Here is an 18,166-nt window from a genome sequence, read left to right on the forward strand (position 1 = left end):
ATGCGCGACTCAACTATGTTACAAATATGATGTGACTGAAAGCAGCATCACACCTCATTATAATGAGCATCTATTTTAATCTTAGGCCCACTTTACACGGGGACGGTCTGAAACAAAAACGCAAAAGTCCGTTTTCGTTCTCACTTTTTTCCGCGTCTACACGACCGTTTTCAAGGAGGAAATCTGCGTCTATACGGTGACGCATAAATGTGTGGAATTCAATCGGATGTGCATGCCAGGCGGCTAGGTGGTGCTGTGAAAGACCTCCGCTATGTCTGCACGCATGCGCAACGTCTTCCGTCTTGTCTGATCTGCACATCTGCGCCGCGAAAACTTTGACTACTCTGGCTATGGTAAGTAAGAAAGTAAGTAAAAAAGTAAGAGCATACTATACCCGCCTCTGTTCATTAACGGTATATGTGCAGATTCGGTATAGATGTTCGAAGGACTCCTGGACGTTTATTAAAGCTGCCAGAGCAGCTTGAAGGTCCGTTGGATCGATGTAATCAGACATGCTCTTACTTTTTTACTTACTTTCTTACTTCCCGGGCTGGCATGTACAGTATATGACATATGTATGATGTAAACGCGTACCCGACGTGAGCAGATCCGAGCAGAGTTTCGCGTATTGGGTAGTTTAGATGGATATGCAACGGGGGCTGTTTTTAACTTATCCACTCTGGAAGGCGTTTTCAATTTTTTCCGTTTTTCAGCCTCGGAAACGCCGTCCCCGTGTAGACGAAAGGCACTTCCGATAAAATATTTAGTCGTTTTTACCCGACAGTGTCCTCGTGTAAACGGGCCCTTAGAAATAAAAAAAGCTGTATAATAAACTCCTTATTAATCTCGCTTGCTCGGTCTTTACGGGAAAATATCAGACTGAGGTCAGTTTGTCCGGACCGAGCCTATGGCCATAGAAAATCAAATCAATCGAGACTTTCTGACCAATCAGATTCAAGAATTCTGCAGCGCTGTGGTCGTACAATACAAGCAAGTTTTATATAAATATATAAAATGAAAATAACGTAGGGGCGGCACGGTGATGTAGTGGTTAGTGCTGTGGCCTCACAGCAAGAAGGTCTGGGTTCGAGCCCCGTGGCCGGCGAGGGCCTTTCTGTGTGGAGTTTGCATGTTCTCCCCGTGTCCGCATGGGTTTCCTCCGGGTGCTCCGGTTTCCCCCACAGTCCAAAGACATGCAGGTTAGGTTAACTGGTGACTCTAAATTGAGCGTAGGTGTGAATGTGAGTGTGAATGGTTGTCTGTGTCTATGTGTCAGCCCTGTGATGACCTGGCGACTTGTCCAGTGTGTACCCCGCCTTTCGCCCGTAGTCAGCTGGGATAGGCTCCAGCTCGCCTGCGACCCTGTAGAACAGGATAAAGCGGCTACAGATAATGAGATGAGATGAGATGAAAATAACGTAGTAAAACATGAACCAACACTCGAACCCAGTGCCAAAAGGTTTGACATAATCACGTCATAAACATGCTGTTGTGATGTCATACATTATCACTATATTAACCGCTGTCATGCAACTCCATGCTCTTGATAAGTATTTTGATCAAATCGGCTGTGACATCATTCCTCATGAAAGCGTACGAGTTCTATCACGGCGTGTTGCCAGGGCAGCTTCATAAAAGCTCATAACACACGCTGAGTCATGCTAATTATTTTAGCAGGTGGTTTGTAAGAAATAACACAGGAGTTATACTAAATTGTAAGAAAAGCAATCAGTCTTTGTTAACAACTCAGTCGCCCCGTGGTGAGCCGAGGCTCCGCCTGAACTCATCACAACCTTCTACTGAGCATTCGTTTATTTCATGGAATAACGTGACGACCCACCCTGCTGTGTGTACGAGTGTAATTACTCTTAATACCTGTTCTCGTAAAAACATGAAAACGTCTGTGTAAGGTGAAAACACGGACCAAAACTATTTTATTTTATTGCATCATTTTTATAATTTACCATTTAAAATAATTCAGGCAGATGTGGTGTGAAAATGTTAGCACCCCTAAAAGTGGGTTATTTTTCTGTAAGATTGTGGTAAATAAACTATTGATGAATTATTTATCAGCAAGAAACACAAAATATAATCATTAAAGTCCAAGAATTGATTAATTAGTGATCAAATCATGCGTAATTTTTGATTAATTTTTAAAATACATTTTGCATGCAGTAGGAATGTATTAACATTTTAATAACGAGTCAAAAATACGAGAGTAAAATTTAATGAATGAATGAAGCTTAATTGGCTAAATACTTATAAGACTTCATAATAAACATTTTCTGAATTGAATATTTTATTTTTAAACTGGAGTTTATTTTTTTATATTTGAGTGATTAATGTATTTTATGACTTTATTCACAAAGTGTTGCAAAGTAACTTTAATTAATGAACTAATTATGATGAATATTTAAATGTATTTATGCCAAAAATATTTTAATCTCTCTACTTTGGGAATACAAACTTACACAATTAATTCATTAATTGATTTTACTCTGATGATGATGTCAGTGACGTCGAAATGTCAGTTTATTATATCGCTAGTTTTTATTCATCAATTATTGATAAAAACATTTCTTTCTATCCTTTATTTGCTTAATTATTGTTTACTTTTTAAAATGCAATTTATGTGCAGTAGAAGCATTTGAATATCTCGTCAACATTACTATGATAAAAATAAATAAAGTTTAATTGACTAAATACTTATAAGACTTTACAATAAACATTTTCTGAATTGAATATTTTATTTTTAAATTGGAGATTTTTAATATTTGTGTCTTTTTAATATAATGTCTTTTCTGATTTTGTTAAAGCGTTGCAAAGAAATTTTAATTAATGAACTAATTATTACTTAGAATTAAATGTATTTCTGCTAAAAATATTGTAATGTCTTTACTTTGGGAATACAAAATTGCTAAGTAAATTACTCAATCAATCAATTAATAAATTGATGAATAAAAACTAGCGATATCATAAACTGACGTTTCGACGCCACTGACATCATCATCAGAGTAAACTAAACAGTGTTTAAGTTATTTTACTCTAATGATGTCAGTGACGTCGAAAATGTAGTGACTATCAGTTTATGATATTGCTCGTTTCTGTTTATTAAATGTATAATAAAAGTCAATTAATTAATTGATTTTTTCCAAATTTCTCTCGAAAATGTTTTTATTTTCTATCTTTTATTTACCTTTCTTTCAATTTTTTTTATTCTCTATCTTGTTTTTAGTTTATATCTCTCTCTCACCCTGCCCTGTCTGAGATACTCTTGTATAAGGAGCCATTTTAATGAATGCAGCAGTGAAACAGACGTCAGCGTCAAAATGGCCGCCGTGCTCCTGCGCTGTTACATCATCATCGTCAAAACAGAGAAGACAACGAAGTGCTTACACCTTACACACTCTGTACAGGTTTAAAATGTGTATAACTATACATGAGTGTAAAAAAAAAGACTTTAATAACAGTCCAACAGATCAGAAGTGAGTGAATGAGTGAGTGATTATTTCTCCACTGATGTGAGCATGAACGGAGATCAGCGGAGTGCAGAGACGGCAACGAGACTCGTGATTAAAATCTGGGCGAATTTTTCCTTGGGTACAGTGAGAACTCATTTCCTGATCTTAAAAATGTGTAAATCTGACCATATAAAGGTTTTCTCCAGGTCACCAGACATTACAGTGGTTCTGAGTGAGCATCCTCTTTAACGATTCACTAAAAAAAAAAATCGTCCTTCCTTTTCCCTCTGTACAATATTTTTGTCTCGAAGGATTATGGTCTTTGCCACTGTCTCCATTCTTACCCTGAAATAAATGATCATTTTCTCTCTGAATAATCCTTTCCCTCCAGATCAAAGTGGCTGCATGTTTTGTGCCTCCCATTGAGAAGGGATTTCTAATACATTTTCTTTTCCAACATGATGATATCAACCACAGGACTCTCTCTCTCTCTCTCTCTCTCTCTCTCTGTTCCCTCAATTAAATGAAATGGATTTTAAAGTGGCAGGGGTATGAGCTGCACATACTTTGAAATGCGGTTATCTGTCCAAAGTGCATTGTAGTGAGCGGGAGTAGCTCTCCACATTGACAACCTCAGCCTCCATTTGTGTAAAATATCAAATAATGATCAAGAGATGCAGGCCGTTGCTGCTCTAACAGCACCATCTGATCCTTCAGACATTATTCTGGAGCATCCCAGCAGTCGCAGTCACAGACAGGAGGCTTAATGGGGTCCTGATTTCTCTGCCTTTTTTATTTTCTGATCTAAAAGCATATGGAATAGCATTCAAATGCTTGTGGCATCCTTTGTTTAGTGTTTCAGGATGAATACTAGATGGTCACTCGGTAGAGTTCATCCTTCCGCCAAGCCACAGAGTCAGATTTGCATCAAAATTTGATCATTTGTTCCTTGTCCCATGGTTCACCTTTCCACCAAATTCCATCCAAATCTGTTCACTAGTTTTTGAGTTACGCTGGGAACAAACACATGGAGGTGAAAACATAAAACATAAAAAAAAAACCTGTGCTTTAAAACAGTAAATATTTTATTTGAAAAATGCTTATTTTTTCTGCCATTTTACATTTTTTTTTTGGGGGGGGGGGGGGGGGGGGGGGCTAAAATTAATAAACCATCTTAAATTCGACAGTATAATGAACCATTCAAAAGTTTGTACACCCCACTCGACTCATTGATAGGATTTTCTGTATTTTGACAATTTTCTACAACAATGAAGACATCAAAACTATGAAATAACATCTGGAACATATATTGAGGATATTACATGATTTATCTTCGAGTGGTGAATTGATATACACTACCGTTCAAAAGTTTGGGGTCACCCAGACAATTTTGTGTTTTCCATGAAAAGTCACACTTTTATTTCCCACCATAAGTTGTAAAATGAATAGAAAATATAGTCAAGACATTTTTCTGGCCATTTTGAGCATTTAATCGACCCCACAAATGTGATGCTCCAGAAACTCAATCTGCTCAAAGGAAGGTCAGTTTTATAGCTTCTCTAAAGAGCTGAACTGTTTTCAGCTGTGCTAACATGATTGTACAAGGGTTTTCTAATCATCCATTAGCCTTCTGAGGCAATGAGCAAACACATTGTACCATTAGAACACTGGAGTGAGAGTTGCTGGAAATGGGCCTCTATACACCTATGGAGATATTGCACCAAAAACCAGACATTTGCAGCTAGAATAGTCATTTACCACATTAGCAATGTATAGAGTGGATTTCTGATTAGTTTAAAGTGATCTTCATTGAAAAGAACAGTGCTTTTCTTTCAAAAATAAGGACATTTCAAAGTGACCCCAAACTTTTGAACGGTAGTGTATCATGAGTGATTGAAGTGAACGAGTGATATATTTTTCAACATGAGAAGATAAACTTCAGATTTTCACGCCACCATGATATGGTCTTTATATGATATGGACACATCCACAAAAAAAGAAAAAAATGTTAATCAAAAGAATTTAAATTTTGAACCGCTTCGCCATTTTGACAACGCATGTTTAGTCAGCTGGAAAACACTGGGAGTGATGTCAAGTGATGTCATCTGAGTGAAATATCGGGAATTATTCTATCCACATTCACTGGATATGAGCAATCATGTGCTCTGATTGGCTACTCTACTACTAGGATATCAGCTCATACATTGTGAGTAGAGAAAAACAAAATGGTGGAGCGTGTTGCTGAACCAACCGAGGGCGAAATAAAAACTCAACTCGAAAACAAAACCTTCAAAAATGCAAAAAAAAAAAAAAATCAACAAAATATGGAATGAAAGTATTTGTTACATTCTTCATCTTTAAGCATTAGAATTTGTTGAATTTTTTTAGACTGATTCAAAAGCTCAAAGACGTTTGAAAATTTCAGAACTGAAATGTCCAAGGAAGAATTAAATAAATGTCTAAAGCTGTTGGACACCTCGGCAGCAGGACAGCAAGACGGCACTTTCGAGAAAAAAACAACGCTGAAGTCTATTCGTGCCGCCATCGATAGGTTTTTAATAAGTCCGCCTTTAAAGGGGTACCAAATATAATATATACAGTTGCTGATGTGACAAAGTAACGTATTCTTAAGTATTCTATCAAATTTATATACTAGAAAACAATGAAATATCTTGGTAATTGTAAATATAATACTTTATACTCTAAACCGCACAAGAGTCGCCATTTTTAAAAGACCGTGACGTCAGCGCTACCCACTGCACTAGTGGAACTCTCCGAAATAGAGGAGATAAGCGTGTAATCATGGCGTCGGGCGCATCAAGTGAAAGCGACAGCTCTGTCGAATCATACGAAGAGATCCCGCAAGACACACTGCAAGCAGGCTATGGCTTAGAAGGGTACCAGTTTGAACCTAGGAGAGGTACTCTCGACTCCGGTGATGAAATAAGAGAAGAAAGCTCGGATGACGGCGAGGATGAGACTGATGCTGACCATGGGCATGGCGAGCGTGGGGCAGAGCGTCTGCGTGCAGGTGACACGGCGTGGTGCTCGTGCGGAAACGTGGAGTTGCTCACGAGTCCAGCAGAATTTATTTGCTGCAATGAGATAGGCGCCACCCGTGGACTTGCGAAATCGTCGCAAGAGGCAGAAACAGGTATTTCACACGTGCTATTCCCAACCTCAATGAACCAACACAACTGGGCACATACATACGTCATGAGTGTTACGCAGAGAAAATGAACGTGCATTCTGATTGGATAAAATTAATATCATGGCGGGCTGTTCAAACTGCGGAAATAGTTTGCTCGAGCTACTTTCAAAACACTATAACTTTCCAACCTTAGAACAAAAAACTTTTGTAAGTCTTGAATAAGGTTCGTTAATGTGTGTTTTACTGTTATATTTACTCTATATATTGCCCTCTGTTCCCCTTTAAGAAGCGGAAATGATTTTGTCTGACATTTTGTATAAAGTTTTTATTGATTGAATTTGCAAAAAATAAAAATGCTCTGTTTCTCAAAATCCAGTGAATGTGGATAGAATAAAACAGTTATTCCACTCAATCTCATCGTACATGGATTATAGCCAACTACTAGCTCATGTACGACTTGATTTCATGGAATAACTATTAATTATGTTGTAAACAAAAAAAAAAAGTGTTCAAAAACAAAATGTTTCGCATTTTATGTATATTCTTCAAAATAGCCAGCTGAAATATCTCAAGGAACTGTGTGATGTAATCATGTCAACATGGACCAGAATGTCAACAGACTGTTTCCGACATCTTCTGGGATCCATGGCATGAAGAACTGAGGCTGTTTTGAGAGAAAACTGAGGTTCTACCCGGTGTTACTAATAAAAGGTTCGGTGGATATAAATTTGCCATGAGTGCAAACCTAAGAATACAGTATAAAGGAGCCTGAAATGTTCTGCAAGATGCTGTGTAAGTGTCTCTAGGCTTGTTAAATTTTACAGAAAGAGGCTCAATGCTCTTACACTCACTAAGACAACAAATATTATTGTATCTCTGGAAAGCTGTGGTGTACAGATGGTAAATTTTTAAGGACTTTTTTATGCTTCAAATAAGACTGCCATGGAAACTTTAAGACCAAATATAATATATCAATCATAAAAAATACTCAGTACTGTTTGTCTTTACTCTACATCTGTATACAGTAATGATTTATCATCACTTTATCTAGTATCATGCAGAAGAATCCATTTCTTGACTCTTTTCAATTTATATTCGCTCATCTGGCTGACAGGTGATGAGTTTATGCCATCATGTGTCATCCGTCGTCCGTCCAGCGTCGTCCACATTTCACAAAAATCGCTTCTTCTTTCTCAAGTCTTCATTGATTTTTGTTCTTTTTGGCAGGAAGGTAGGGCTGCCTGGGGTGCATATGGTTTCTACACAAATTTGCATAATTGCAATTAATAATGAAGGTATGGAGTAATAAATTAAGCCCTAACGAGCAGTTTCCACAAAAATCACTTCTTCTCTCTCAGTTCTTCACTGATTTTGATTCTTTCTGGCATGAAGGTAGGGGGACGTATGGTGCATATAACTTCTACCCAGATTTGTTTAATTACAATTATTAATGAAGTTATGAACTAATTAAACCTTAATGTCTTAAAGTTCAACAAAAATCACTTCTTCTCGGTCAATTCCTCACTGTTTTAGATTCTTTCTGGCAAATAGGTTGGTATTTCCAAGGTGGATATCGCTTCTATATATACAACCCCGATTCCAAAAAAGTTGGGACAGAGTACAAATTGTAAATAAAAATGGAATTCAATAATTTACAAATCTCAAAAACTGATATTGTATTCACAATAGAACAGAGAAAACATATCAAATGACGAAAGTGAGACATTTTGAAATTTCATGCCAAATATTGGCCCATTTGAAATTTCATGACAGCAACACATCTCAAAAAAGTTGGGACAGGGGCAATAAGAGGCTGGAAAAGTTAAAGGTACAAAAAAGGAACAGCTGGAGGACCAGATTGCAACTCATTAGGTCAACTGGCAATAGGTCATTAACATGACTGGGTATAAAAAGAGCATCTTGGAGTGGCAGCGGCTCTCAGAAGTAAAGATGGGAAGAGGATCACCAATCCCCCTAATTCTGCGCCGACAAATAGTGGAGCAATATCAGAAAGGAGTTCGACAGTGTAAAATTGCAAAGAGTTTGAACAGATCATCATCTACAGTGCATAATATCATCAAAAGATTCAGAGAATCTGGAAGAATCTCTGTGCGTAAGGGTCAAGGCCGGAAAACCATACTGGGTGCCCGTGATCTTCGGGCCCTTAGACGGCACTGCATCACATACAGGCATGCTTCTGTATTGGAAATCACAAAATGGGCTCAGGAATATTTCCAGAGAACATTATCTGTGAACACAATTCACCGTGCCATCCGCCGTTGCCAGCTAAAACTCTATAGTTCAAAGAAGAAGCCGTATCTAAACATGATCCAGAAGCGCAGACGTCTTCTCTGGGCCAAGGCTCATTTAAAATGGACTGTGGCAAACTGGAAAACTGTTCTGTGGTCAGACGAATCAAAATTTGAAGTTCTTTATGGAAATCAGGGACGCCGTGTCATTCGGACTAAAGAGGAGAAGGACGACCCGAGTTGTTATCAGCGCTCAGTTCGGAAGCCTGCATCTCTGATGGTATGGGGTTGCATTAGTGCGTGTGGCATGGGCAGCTTACACATCTGGAAAGACACCATCAATACGTAGTGGATGTTCATTATGTCTAACTATTACAAATATTTTAAGTTCGTTTCTTAGACAAGGATATTTTTTTACGAGGTAACAAGCTTAAAAAATATCCTTGTCTAAGAAACGAACTTAAAATATAAGACACCATCAATGCTGAAAGGTATATCCAGGTTCTAGAGCAACATATGCTCCCATCCAGACGACGTCTCTTTCAGGGAAGACCTTGCATTTTCCAACATGACAATGCCAAACCACATACTGCATCAATTACAGCATCATGGCTGCGTAGAAGAAGGGTCCGGGTACTGAACTGGCCAGCCTGCAAGTCCAGATCTTTCACCCATAGAAAACATTTGGCGCATCATAAAACGGAAGATACGACAAAAAAGACCTAAGACAGTTGAGCAACTAGAATCCTACATTAGACAAGAATGGGTTAACATTCCTATCCCTAAACTTGAGCAACTTGTCTCCTCAGTCCCCAGACGTTTACAGACTGTTGTAAAGAGAAAAGGGGATGTCTCACAGTGGGAAACATGGCCTTGTCCCAACTTTTTTGAGATGTGTTGTTGTCATGAAATTTAAAATCACCTAATTTTTCTCTTTAAATGATACATTTTCTCAGTTTAAACATTTGATATGTCATCTATGTTCTATTCTGAATAAAATATGGAATTTTGAAACTTCCACATCATTGCATTTCGTTTTTATTTACAATTTGTACTTTGTCCCAACTTTTTTGGAATCGGGGTTGTAGCTTCTATATAGCATGCAACATTTATTGTGCAAGGTGGCCCAATTTAGATCGTTCCTTCTGGACTAGACGGGGCCGGAGTGAACTGCACCATCACTGACGGTCTCTCTTCTTTTTTTTTTTTTTTTCCAGATTTGCAGTTTCACTTCTTTGTGGAAATAAATGCTTAAAATTAGCATTAATTGAATTTAAATTACCTGCTGACAGAAAAACACTGGTTCAAGCTTAATATTAGTCAAAATGTTTAGAAATGGGTTTCATAACCTGAACTGGAATTGAAGATAATATTTCCATTTGGGATGTCTTTTTTTTTTCAGTGCACTTTGCAGCAATGTCCAAAATCTTTGCTAAATAAATAAATATTGATCCTCCTTTCAAAGAAACCTTAAATCAATAAACGTGACTAAATTGAAGATAGGCTTATTTGCTGAATGCTGAAGATGTCGTTTTGTGCAGTGTATACTGAGTTAATGCACTGTAGTGTGTAATTTCCTGCCCACACACACACACACACACACACACACAGTTGTAAACAGACAATGTGTCTAATGACAGATAAAGATAAATCTGTACAGGATCTGCATTTCGATGCTCTGAAGGATAAAGTTGGTGAGAGTAAAACTGGAATAATTCTGACTAGGATGCAGCGAGCGTGGTTAATTCTGGGTTTGTGATGCATTGCTGTTGACAGATGGCATGTTGACAGATGGCATTGCATAATAACGAGAGAGCGAGAGAGAGAGAGAGAGCTCTCAGGCTCGCTGCATGATGTCTTCTGCTGAAATCTCTCATTATATCTGTGTGTCAGGCAGAACCAGCTGAGTGCTGACAATTGAAGTGGTAGTGGAAGCAAATTTGGTTTTGATTTCCCCCCAAAACTCGGCTGGAGGACACACTTTAAAGCCGACGACAAGCCGTTAAACAGGAGCAAGATGGAAAAGCTCCCTGAGAGAAAACATGACTGATACACTCATATTTATATATCAGTATGTTTTCTTTATTTTTCCCCGTCTCAAGGTTGGTATGTCACTATAATGTCAAATAAACACTGAGAGAGTCATCCATATTCGCTTACACCATCTCAATCACTGCAATAGCTAGCGGGAAGAGTCAATGCGTCAAAGGAGCGGCGACAAAGGCATTGGGAAAGTCATGAATAATTCATTCGGCACCAACGTCCTGTTCACCGACTTCCCATTGTGTGGCGAAGCGGTCAGCAGGAGCGTGGTGAAAAATCTTAACGCTCGCCCATTCAGAGCTCGAGGCACTCTTATTGAATTCCAAAGTGTCGTTAAGGCGCAGAATGAGTGCTAATTTCGGAGACACTACAGCTCTGGAAATGCAGCTGTAATGCACAATGATGTGGCCGAATAGTGAGCTCGCCTTCATCTTCACAGGTGTCACTGAGATCTACGCAATTACCCACAATGCAACACGTTTGTAACTAACCTGCCATTTTGATTCATTAGCAAAATAATTAATGAATCGGTTCGGCCGTGCAGGTCGGCTTTCTGATCTGAAAAAAAGAGTTGCATTTAATTTCTTTGTCTTCAAAAATAAATAAATATTTTTTTAAAAATCCAATTTTGTCCAATTTGTTTAAAAAAACATATAATATACGCATAAAATTATCCTAGATTCAGTTCATTCACAATTTACCTGCATGGACTTTAGGAGCAGGATGGTTTTTAAAATCTTTCCGGAAGTTCAGATTTTTTTTTTCCAATTAAAATTACCAAATTAATTTCTATCTGTCGTATCAATGTTCAGTGTAGATTAATTAATCCGTGTATAATGTCTCATTTTACCCGAATGAGCCTTACTCTGGGTGAGATAATGTAATCAAGTATCAGATGTTCAGAATTCACTGCGTAAATTTGCTTTATTTTGTCGTGAGAGTAAAAAAAAAAAACAACAACAAAAAAGAAGATGATTTTGGTTCTAAAAAGCTATAAATCCACTGGAATTAACTTGATTAAAAATAATAAAATGATTATATTTATTTTTTTCATTTTATATAATCATTTTATAAAAAAATGAAAAAAAAAAAAAAATGATTATATTTACCCCTCCTTGAACTGCCACCTTATTGTGGTGGAGGGGTTTGTGTGCTTGAATGATCCTAGGAGCTATGTTGTCGGGGGCATTATGCCCCTGTCAGGGTTTCCCAAGGCAGACAGGTCCTAGGTGACAGGCCAGACTAAGAGCAGTTCACCAAAACCCCTATGGAGAAAAATCCGAGGACCGTGACGTCGCCCGGGATGACGCAGCCGGGGCCCCACCCTGGAGCCAGGCCCGGGGTTGGGGCTCGTATGCGAGCGCTTGGTGGCCGGGCCTTTGCCCATGGGGCCCGGCCGGGCTCAGCCCGAAGAGGTGACGTGGGCCCGACCTCCTGTGGGTTCACCACCCACAGAGGTAGCAGTAGGGGACTGGTGCAATGTGGATTGGGTGGCAGTCGAAGGCAGGGGCCTCGATGACCTGATCCCCGGACACAGCGGCTGGCTGTTGGGACATGGAATGTCACTTCGCTGGGGGGGAAAGAGCCTGAGCTTGTGCGGGAGGTTGAGAGGTACCGGCTAGAGATAGTCGGGCTCACCTCCACGCACAGCTTGGGCTCTGGAACCCAGCTCCTCGAGAGGGGCTGGACTCTCCACTTCTCTGGAGTCCCCCGTGGTGAGCGGCGGCGGGCTGGTGTGGGCTTGCTTATAGCTCCCCAGCTCAGCCGCCATGTGTTGGAGTTTACCCCAGTGAACGAGAGGGTCGCCTCGCTGCGCCTTCGGATTGGGGAGAGGGCTCTTGCTGTTGTTTGTGCCTATGGCCCAAATAGCAGTATAGAGTATCCGGCCTTCTTGGAGTCCCTGGGAGAGGTACTGAGGAGTGCTCAGACTGGGGACTCCATTGTGTTACTGGGGGACTTCAATGCTCACGTGGGAGATGACAGTGACACCTGGAGGGGCGTGGTTGGGAGGAACGGCCTCCCCGATCTGAACCCGAGTGGTGTTTTGTTATTGGACTTCTGTGCTAGTCACGGTTTGTCCATAACGAACACCATGTTCGAGCATAGGGGTGTCCATAAGTGCACGTGGCACCAGGACACCTTAGGTCGGAGGTCAATGATAGACTTTGTAGTCGTTTCATCTGATCTCCGGCCCTATGTCTTGGACACTCGGGTGAAGAGAGGGGCTGAGCTGTCAACTGATCACCACCTGGTGGTGAGTTGGATCCGCTGGCGGAGGAGGAAGCTGGACAGACCTGGCAGGCCCAAACGTATGGTGAGGGTCTGCTGGGAACGTCTGGAAGAGCACTCTGTTGGGGAGGTCTTTAACTCCCACCTCCAGGAGAGCTTTTCCCAGCTTCCGAGGGAGGCGGGGGACATTGAGTCTGAGTGGACCATGTTCTCTACCTCCATTGTGGACGCAGCTGTTCAGAGCTGTGGCCGCAAGGTCTACAGCCTGTAGACCTTGCAGCCTGTCGTGGCGGCAATCCCCGAACCCGGTGGTGGACACCAGAAGTAAGGGATGCCGTCAAGCTGAAGAAGGAGTCCTATCAGGCCATGTTAACCTCCAGGACTCCCGAGGCAGCTGACGGGTATTGGCAGGCCAGGCGTGCTGCAGCTCGGGCAGTTGCGGAGGCAAAAACTCGGAACTGGGAGGAGTTCGGGGAGGCCATGGAGAAGGACTATCGGTCGGCCTCGAAGAAATTCTGGCAAACCGTCCGGCGCCTCAGGAGGGGGAAGCAGTACTCTGCCAACACTGTTTACAGTGCGGGTGGGGAGCTGTTGACCTCGACTGGGGACATTGTCGGGCGGTGGAAGGAATACTTTGAGGATCTCCTCAATCCCACCGTCATGTCTTCCACTGAGGAGACTGAGGCTGATGACTCAGAGGTGGACTCGTCCATTACCCAAGCCGAAGTCACTGAGGTGGTTTGCAAGCTCCTCGGTGGCAAGGCACCGGGGGTGGATGAGATCCGCCCTGAGTATCTCAAGTCTCTGGATGTTGTGGGGCTGTCTTGGTTGACACGCCTCTGCAACATCGCGTGGCAGTCAGGGACAGTGCCTCTGGAGTGGCAGACCGGGGTGGTGGTCCCTCTTTTTAAGAAAGGGGACCGGAGAGTGTGCCCCAATTATAGGGGAATCACACTTCTCAGCCTCCCAGGGAAGGTTTACTCCAGGGTACTGGAGAGGAGAATTCGACCAATAGTCGAACCTCGGATCCAGGAGGAACAATGCGGTTTTCGTCCTGGTCGCGGAACACTGGACCAGCTCTATACCCTTCATAGGGTGCTCGAGGGTTCATGGGAGTTTGCCCAACCAGTCCACATGTGTTTTGTGGATCTGGAGAAGGCATTCGACCATGTCCCCCGTAGTATTCTGTGGGGGGTGCTTCGGGAGTATGGGGTTCGGGGCTCTTTGCTAAGGGCTGTCCGGTCCCTGTACGAACGGAGCAGGAGTCTGGTTCGCATTGCCGGCAGTAAGTCAGACCTGTTCCCAGTGCATGTTGGACTCCGGCAGGGCTGCCCTTTGTCACCGGTTCTGTTCATAATTTTTATGGACAGAATTTCTAGGCGCAGCCAGGGGCCAGAAGGAATCCTGTTTGGGAACCACAGGATTTCATCTCTGCTTTTTGCGGATGATGTTGTCCTGTTGGCTTCTTCAAACCAGGACCTTCAGCATGCACTGGGGCGGTTTGCAGTCGAGTGTGAAGCGGCTGGGATGAGAATCAGCACCTCCAAGTCCGAGGCCATGGTTCTCGACCGGAAAAGGGTGGCTTGCCCTCTCCAGGTTGGTGGAGAAGTTCTGCCTCAAGTGGAGGAGTTTAAGTATCTCGGGATCTTGTTCACGAGTGAGGGAAGGATGGAGCGTGAGATCGACAGGCGGATCGGTGCAGCCTCCGCAGTGATGCGGTCGCTTTACCGGTCCGTTGTGGTGAAGAAGGAGCTGAGCCAAAAGGCGAAGCTCTCAATTTACCGGTCGATCTACGTTCCGACTCTCACCTATGGTCATGAGCTTTGGGTAATGACCGAAAGGACAAGATCGCGGATACAAGCGGCTGAAATGAGTTTCCTTCGCAGGGTGGCTGGGCGCTCCCTTAGAGATAGGGTGAGAAGCACAGTCACTCGGGAGGAGCTCGGAGTAGAGCCGCTGCTGCTCCACATCGAGAGGAATCAGCTGAGGTGGCTCGGGCATCTTTTTCGGATGCCTCCTGGACGCCTCCCTGGGGAGGTGTTCCAGGCATGTCCCCCCGGGAGGAGGCCCCGGGGAAGACCCAGGACACGCTGGAGGGACTATGTCTCTCGGCTGGCCTGGGAACGCCTCGGTGTTCTTCCCGAGGAGCTGGCCGAGGTGTCTGGGGAAAGGGAAGTTTGGGCTTCCCTGCTTAGACTGCTGCCTCCGCGACCCGGTCCCGGATAAAGCGGAAGAAGACGAGACGAGACGAGATTATATTTAAATTAATTATATATATATATATATATATATATATATATATATATATATATATATATATATATATATATACTACCGTTCAAAAGTTTGGGGTCACTTTGAAATGTCCTTATTTTTGAAAGAAAAGCACTGTTCTTTTCAACGAAGATCACTAAACTAATCAGAAATCCACTCTATACATTGCTAATGTGGTAAATGACTATTCTAGCTGCAAATGTCTGGTTTTTGGTGCAATATCTCCATAGGTGTATAGAGGCCCATTTCCAGCAACTCTCACTCCAGTGTTCTAATGGTACAATGTGTTTGCTCATTGCCTCAGAAGGCTAATGGATGATTAGAAAACCCTTGTACAATCATGTTAGCACAGCTGAAAACAGTTGAGCTCTTTAGAGAAGCTATAAAACTGACCTTCCTTTGAGCAGATTGAGTTTCTGGAGCATCACATTTGTGGGGTCGATTAAATGCTCAAAATGGCCAGAAAAATGTCTCGACTATATTTTCTATTCATTTTACAACTTATGGTGGGAAATAAAAGTGTGACTTTTCATGGAAAACACAAAATTGTCTGGGTGACCCCAAACTTTTGAACAGTTGTGTATATATATATATATATATATATATATATATATATATATATATATATATATATATATATATATATGAGTGATTCCACGCTTATGGGTACTGAAATGGGGACATGAACTTATTCACCTAAAACCATTTCTTTTTTTACCATCAGGTCACAAAACATGTAATCTTTAATGAATGATATGTTAAAAGATAACTTTAATTTTCTGAGATGTAATAAAAACATATTTATATGCCAAAGTCAAGCCTATGAGTTCCAAAACGATGTCTATTACATTACTTCTGTTACGATTGTCCATCTCGCGTCTGTTACAAATTAATTACAATCTAGCTATATACCATGTTAATCTTATTGAAAGAATGTGTATGTTTATTCTACTACACATGTTTATTAATTATATTTGCTGAAACATCACCTTCCTATGTTTCAAAAAGTAATTCTACATTGTTAAAATTGAGAATATATATGTCCACAACACTTCTGTTACGTTCTGACTTTGGCATATAAATATGATTTTATTACATCTCAGAAAATTAAAGTTACCTTTTAACATATCATTCATTAAAGATTACATGTTTTGTGACCTGATGGTAAAAAAAGAAATGGCTTTAGGTGAATTTTTAAAAATAAGTTCATGTCCCCATTTCAGTACCCATAAGCGTGGAATCACTCATATATATATATATATATATATATATATATATATATATATATATATATATATATATATATTTATTTATTTATTTATTTATTTATTTTCCTTCATCAATTTTTGGTAAATTATTTTTTTTCTGAAGTTTAAAAATAAAATTAAAAAAATATTATTTCCCCCCCCAAAATGCTGTAAATCCATTACATCAATAAAAAAAAAGATTTTTGTGTGAAATATAACTAGAATTAACTTGAGAAAAAAATATTCATTCAAATTATTTTAAAATGATTAATTAAAAAAAAAGACTTTTTATTCTGAACAATAAATTTAGAAGTTTGGACACCTTGTACAGCATGTACAGTTAAATCCCTAAAGGTCATATCTTGATCCCAGGAGGAATCCGGTGCTCAAAGTGGAGAATAACATCGGACGACATTCTCAACTGGAATAATAATAATAATAATAATAATAATAATAATAATAATATAAAACATTAAGATAAGAAATGTTTGATTCCATCAACATTATTCATTCATTTTGTTCAATATCTCACTAAAAGATGGCGATTCTTCATGATGTGGATGGTCAGTGGGAGGGGCTATTACTATTTCTGTATTTGAATGGTGTGCTCTGATTGGTTGAGCACAGATAACGCGTTCTGTTGAAAGTCAGCTCCGTGATCCATCGCTTTGTGATGAGTTACTGATGCTTCCAAAATGAGGCATTTTGGTGGCGATGCTTCCCCGAGCTTCTGGAATTATTCCCAAACCCATCTCACTGACGAGTTTGATAACGACAGCTCACGAAGCTCAGAGAACATTCACTGTGCATCACACGATTGGCGGCGGTCCTAACAATACTTCATCACCGAACCCATCGCGAGCTGTAGTGTGACCAGGGCCTTAATATTCAGGTGCAGTGATCGCCATGTGTTTAGAGCATTCATTTATTCGTCCGTAGTATCAGCCTGGTCAGAGTCACAGTGGGTTTAATTAGATGTGTAGTTTGTTGGGATGTTTTGAGAGAACTGAATTTGTGAGAAAATATCACAGGCAAGTACAGAAGGTGTTGATTAATTTTCTAGAACAGCACCTCTGACAATAGTTCAGCTGCAAATCACAGGTTTACTGTACAAGCTGTTAATGCTTTCATTTTAATACGTTATCGATTCCGTAGTAACAGGTTGTTCACAAGGATCTGTCCAGGTTACAGGTTACTCGTCTCCTTTCTGTACGGAGATGTTTATTTAATGTTTATGGAAGGAGTCTCCAGGTGTCAGTGCTGTGGAACAGTCAGAGGTGTTTCCATTTTGCGATGTTGCCTGTAACATGACAACTATCCCGTTTTCTGTCTCTCCTGTTCATTGTTTTGTTTTCATTTCACTTTGTCTAAATCTCAGACACACACACACACAGCAGACCTGCATGCTTTGAGCAATTGATTAAATATTTACACCGAATTTATGAGCCTCTCGTGCCATCACCCATTCAGCGCAGAATTAAAGGCACTTCCATTCATCACCTTCAGCAGAGA

At 40.7% G+C, this 18,166-nt stretch overlaps 1 protein-coding gene across 1 annotated transcript in view; it reads left to right on the plus strand.

Annotated features, from left to right (window-relative positions):
• The window catches only part of spon1a (spondin 1a), a 223,906-nt gene that overhangs the window by 173,484 nt on the left and 32,256 nt on the right, over positions 1 to 18,166 (plus strand). The window lies entirely within an intron of this gene.

The sequence above is a fragment of the Neoarius graeffei genome, chromosome 6 (genome assembly GCF_027579695.1).
Source record: "Neoarius graeffei isolate fNeoGra1 chromosome 6, fNeoGra1.pri, whole genome shotgun sequence".
Classification (NCBI taxonomy): domain Eukaryota; kingdom Metazoa; phylum Chordata; class Actinopteri; order Siluriformes; family Ariidae; genus Neoarius; species Neoarius graeffei.